The sequence below is a fragment of the Protopterus annectens genome, chromosome 2.part0 (assembly GCF_019279795.1).
Source record: "Protopterus annectens isolate FY-2018-M chromosome 2.part0, PAN1.0, whole genome shotgun sequence".
Taxonomy (NCBI): domain Eukaryota; kingdom Metazoa; phylum Chordata; order Ceratodontiformes; family Protopteridae; genus Protopterus; species Protopterus annectens.
Window position 1 is genome coordinate 743,912,011 of NC_056728.1, and position 6,000 is coordinate 743,918,010.

Genomic DNA, 6,000 nt, shown 5'->3' on the forward strand with positions numbered 1-6,000 from the left:
TAAAAAAGTGGGCTAGAATTTTCTAATTAGATGCTTTGAGTTCAGTGTGCACGTCACACCCCAAACTTTGTTTACCTAAAATGATTTTAAGATCACCATTGTATTTAGCAGCATATATTCAAGGCAGTGTCCATAGTTCTTATTGACTTTCTGCATCCACTGTATAAATACTTGTGAGGTGCCAGCTCTGATTACTAGAAATTTCATTTTTTTAATCCATACTTATAAGCCATAGTTGTAGTATCTGCAGCAGTGAAGGATAAGATCAGAACATTATGAACAGAATACAGCCTGCTAGATATCTGCAGTCTAGGCGTCTCTAGACATCCTGGAGTGAGAATATGCTTTCTTATTTCTTCAGAACCATAGGGATCTAAACACATGGTGCCTGTATTAGCATTATCCAGCTTATATAGGAGGATGTTGATAACCGGTAAAAATAAATTGGGTAAAATAAGATACCCCTGTCTAATGCAAACCATTACCTCTCAGTCAGGTAATAATCCCAGTTTCATGAATGTGGGCCAACCTTTCCTCCCAAAACATTGTGAATAAAACCCCATTCAGCAGAATAAAAGGCATTCCATACATTAAAAAAATATTGCACACATCTTCGATAACTTGAACCTCTGCACATATTCAGGAACTAGACCCAACAGACACCAATTTTCTTCTGCAGCTCTACTCTTAACAAAGCCACTTTGGCCCTCTGCCAATTTTCAGATGATATTTGCAAGACTGTTGATTAAGACATTAGAAAGGATAATGGCTTTAACACTCATGAGGGAAATGTATCTGTAGTTTCCTCTAGAGTGGAACTGTTGTAAGGTCCCAAACTTCATTGAAAAGATCTTTTAAATGACTTGCCACTACCTTTTGGCTTGCCCTACTAAATCACACAAAAACATCATCCCTTATTAACTTCCCTGCTTTCATACTCCTGAAAGACAATACCTCCTCAACTGCCACTTCCTAGTCTGATTGCGTAGAACTGGAGTCACAATGCAGTGAAGTTGTGTTTCTTCAGGGCTCATGATAGATGATGAGGATTTTTTTATCAGGATCTTGTTACCTTGCCTTTTTTGCCCATTCTGGCATAGGGGATGAGGTAGTAAATCATGGCTTAAAGGGAAACAGCAGCTGTCTAATGAATTTAACATACATGTGAGCATAGCAGAGTTGTAGGCTGTCAGAACTATGGCTGAGCAGAAAACTTTCAAGGAGGGCCTCTCACAATCATCAATTTTCTTAATAGAATATATACACTTTAACCAAATAATATGCAGAATATATATGAGATATTTGAAATAAAATAAAATACATAAACTAATAATATTTTTTCATAATTATTAACATAAAATATCTAATAAAAATATATTTTTTGTACATATAACATACATTCCTAACTTCCTAACATGTATACATATGTTTAGTATATATATATATATATATATATATATATATATATATATATATATATATATAGTAGAATATCTAACTATCTATATTGCTTCTGTCTGAAATCTAACATAGGTTTAAGTGTTATTCTATTATTTAACCCTGGTATTCTATCTGCTGCTAGTCTTATTATCCACCTGTATTCAGCCATATCTAGCTTATTATTTTGATCGCCCATTCTTAAATTCTTACATATGACCTCCAATACTTTAAATTTAAAATTATGCAAACTACCTTTCTCTATTCTATGCTGTGCCAATGCATTAGATGGAATATTTCTTTTCATATCAGACCTGTGTTCAATGATGCGATCTTTTAAACACCTTGAGCATTTTCCAACATAAAATCCTTTATATTGTGTACATGTAGCTAAATATACAACCATGGTAGTCTTACAGGTTGCTGCACACTTTATTTCATATTTTAATTTACTTATCGGATGTTCAAAATATTTTGTATCACAAATATCCGGATTTGCATAATTTTAAATTTAAAGTATTGGAGGTCATATGTAAGAATTTAAGAATGGGCGATCAAAAAAAATAACTAGATATGGCTGAATACAGGTGGATAATAAGACTAGCAGCAGATAGAGAATACCAAATAAATAATAAACAATAACACCTAAAACTATTGTTAGATAGACAGAAGAAGCAATATAGATAGATATATATATATATATATATATATATATATATATATATATATATATATATATATATATATATAACATATACATGTGATGTTGTTAATATATGTACATGTATGTTATATTATTTATATGCATCAAGACAAATCATATATCAAACACAAACTCCCAAACGGGATGATGATGCATTTTTTAGTATTCAGCTTGAGGCCATGTTTCTGGCACCAGTCATTTGTCTGAATGAGACCCTCTTGTAGGATGTCCACATCACTAGAGGAATTGATGACAGCACCCAGCTGCAGTCATCTGCAAACCACCAGCTCAGCCATAGCCCGGTTGTTTTGCCCTGCCTCAGAAAAGTAGATCCCAAATAATGGGCCCAAGACCAAGACACTGGAGTGGGCCACTTTGTTCTGGGTCTACTGTTAGTGGCTTCCTCTATTTGGTGATGTGTATTTTATCATGAAACCAGTGGTGTGCCATCTTCATCTCCATAGATATAAGGGGAAGGGAGCAGGTACTGGCGATGTCCTGATTTACTAATGAGGTGACAGAGGGGTAAAGTTTTTGCTGAATCTGTCAGACAGGAAGTTTTCTATATCTATGGCATTTGTATATGTGGTGCCCTTGACCACCAGTTCTGAACAGATCTGGGTGTTTTCTTTGAGGTTGCGGACATATGTAAAGAAGGCCTTATGATTGTCACTAGTAGATGTGGCCAATTTGGACTCGAAGTTTGCTTTGGAGGATTTCACCAGTGCTCTTATTTGCTTGGTCAGGCTAAGGAGACATTTCTTCAAATTGGGCACCTGCTCCTTCCTGGTCTTGGACAGCAGTTTTTTTCCTTTTGTTATAGAGTTTATTTATTGCAGATGTCCATCAGACAGGTTTACTCTTCCTTATGAAGGATGATTTAGTCCTGTCAGGTATTCCTCATTCCATGCATCTATATAAATACTCATATAGTGCTTTGGTGTAGTTTTGGATATTGGTGCCAATTCCTCCAGAGGGGGACAGAACTGTGAAGCTGTTTATGCCATCACTCAGGAGGCTGTAATCAGCTTTGGAGATGTTTTTATGTCTGATCCTAGCTAGAGGGGTGGTTGGGGGAGATGGTGACTCTGAAAATGACTGCTTTGTGGTTGGATCTTACCAGGGAAGATGATACTATAGGGATGCTGCAGTGGTTACTCATGTTGGTGAATACCAAGTCCAAGATATTCTCACCTCTTGTGGGGCTATTGATTAGCTTTTCCAAAGCCTTTGCATTGACAAAATCAATGAATCTCTGGGCATTTGTGCACTGGCATGAGTAGTTTTTCTAATCTATGTTTGGGAAGTTAAAGTCACCCAGGATCAGGGTAAAGGGATGAATCTTGATAGATTCAAACAGGTCCAAATAGGTGGACTGGGCATCTTGAGTCAGATTTGGGGGCTGGTAACTAGCTATGATTTGAATAGGAGTCTTGTCAATGGTTAACTGCACCTGAAATGTCTCCTGTGCATCATACTTTTTGACCAGCTTGGAAGTGTGTATGTCTTTAATGTACATTGAAACTCCACCTCCTTTGGCTTTACTGCCCACAGATTGGGGACTAAATGTACAATAGTATGAGTAACCAGGTAAGGCTGTGGAGCTCTCCACAGCTTTGTACCAGGATTCTGTGACTGCACAGATGTCAGCATTCTCCAAGGTTAGAAATGTTTGCAATGAGTGCAGTTTCATATTTAGACTCCTAGCATTTAGCAGCATGAACTTTAATTTGTGTTTTGTTGAAATTTTTATGTTGGTAGTTTTAACCTCATTACCTTTCCTAAAAAAAGCACTATAGGGGAGGCAAGAACCTTTTCCAGAAACCTGAAGCCAAGGTGAGACAGATGCAGGCCATCTCTGAGAAAGCATTGTGGTCTTTCGATATCTTTCCAGTCTGTCAGATACTAGATCCCCCTGGAATGACACCAGAAACTAAGTCGATTGTTAAAGTCAGTCATTTTCTGTTTGTATTGAGGCATCATTCTGGGTGTCAGCAGAGAGAGAGATAGCTAAAGATTGTACTTAGACAGTCCTACTCAAATTAAACTTCCTCAGAGACATAGCATATCTATTGCCCCTCTACGTATATGGCTATCTCCATTAGCCTTAAACAGCTCCTGTCAAAAGGATGCTTCCCTGCATAAGAATGATATCTTGCCAAGACCTAGGGACAGACCTTGGAAGTTATAGAGTATGAACTTGACCAGACAAGTTTCTCATCAGTAATAATTTGCCCCACTTCAACAGCTTGATGATAGTGAGGTAAGCAGCAGGAATATCCAGCAATGTTTGCACATACTATGCAAATGCACATGCACTAGAGAGTGCATGACTGAATCCAAGAGTCTCTGGTCTCATGTTGCCAAGAAAGGGATTAAGAAGAACATGGATAAGTCAAAGTGTAAAATGTCTATGGGAGAGAAAGACTAAGAACATGGAATTATATGGGTACAAGAAGATTAAATCATAAACACATTTTTATTTAAGCATATATTTCTTCTGCAACACTGTATGACTTATGTTTATGCTTTGGGAATGGGGTGAAGCATATATACCCTATTAGGCACTTTTATGGGGTTCTAGTCAGGAGTATTAATTGTAGTTGAAAGGGATTTGGGCATTGTCCTGCTGGAAAGTGCTGAATCTTTTCAGAGTGGTTGTTGCACCTATTTATGTTAGTCAGCATTCTTTATGAATATCTTTAAATGTGTTTCATTAAATGTGACATAGCTTAATACCCCAAACAAATGTAGAGTTTTAAGACAAGGGCTGCAAAAATTCAGAGTTGATATTAATTGTTTTCTAGAGTACATAATTTATAGGAAGTATGCTAGGCTGCAGGGGTATAGCTAGGATTTTCAAATTTGTACTCACAGCTCTCAAACTGCTACCCCCCTCCCCAGCCAAGCTATGGCCATTCTCGTAATTCACGGTTTGCACTTAGTGTCGATGAAGAGGCATTTGCTGTAATGCCTCTTCAGTAATATAATATAAATTCACTCAAACTCAGTTCCTTGAATTGAAAATGAACCTGAAAGTCAGTTCATTGAAAAATGCAGCATGGTAGTTGGGGTAGAGGATTGCCAGACAATACAGCTGGGAACCTGTCAAAGAAGGGACACCATTTTAATATGGAGCACAGTTTTAACTTGAGCAGCTGACAAAATTAGAGAATCTACATGCATTTCTGAAATAAAAGTAATGTATAACTCTGATCATTACAGTTATTTATAAAAGTAAACTCTCCACAGTTTCTTCCAAAATTGCTATTTTGCGGAGAGATTATTAGGGGGAGAGCAACATTTTGAGCCAAAATTGGGGACAGTTGAGAGGTTTAGATATTCCTAATTCTATAAAGCAATTTATTTGCACATACCTCTCAACCTCTTAATGCAGGAAATCTGGACAAGGCCAAATATATTGGGGGAACATACAAACAGTACTAAAAATTGATCTTGTATAAACTTAAGACAGTTGATAGAATATCAGGTCTTGCTTTAGCGTGCATTTTTCTGAAGATTATGACGTCTGAAACTTAACGTCTGTCATTATTTAGTGACTTCATTCCAAAATGATTTGCCAGAAAAGTTTTATTTTGCATTTTACAGCACGGACACCAATAAATATCTGCTAAACAAAGCAATGCAGTCTCACAATGAAACTAGACTTAGCATTATAACTTCTCTGCCCTTGAAACTCACATTCATTGAAACAGCATTGAAACCCACATTCAAAGAAAATACATTTTGCCAGTGGCAGATTAATCTTGGGCTGTTTTCAAATCATAGGCCCCTTGCACATGAAACATACACGTGCTCTTTGATACACCTTCCTGATTGTATTAAATTATATTCCTTGT

The 6,000-nt window shown here is 36.8% G+C and overlaps 1 protein-coding gene across 1 annotated transcript in view; it reads right to left on the bottom strand.

The window, feature by feature from the left end:
- Positions 1 to 6,000, bottom strand: part of DLK1 (delta like non-canonical Notch ligand 1) — a gene marked incomplete at its 5' end in the record, with an annotated part of 352,334 nt that overhangs the window by 50,327 nt on the left and 296,007 nt on the right. The gene's annotated exons all lie outside the window — the stretch shown is intronic.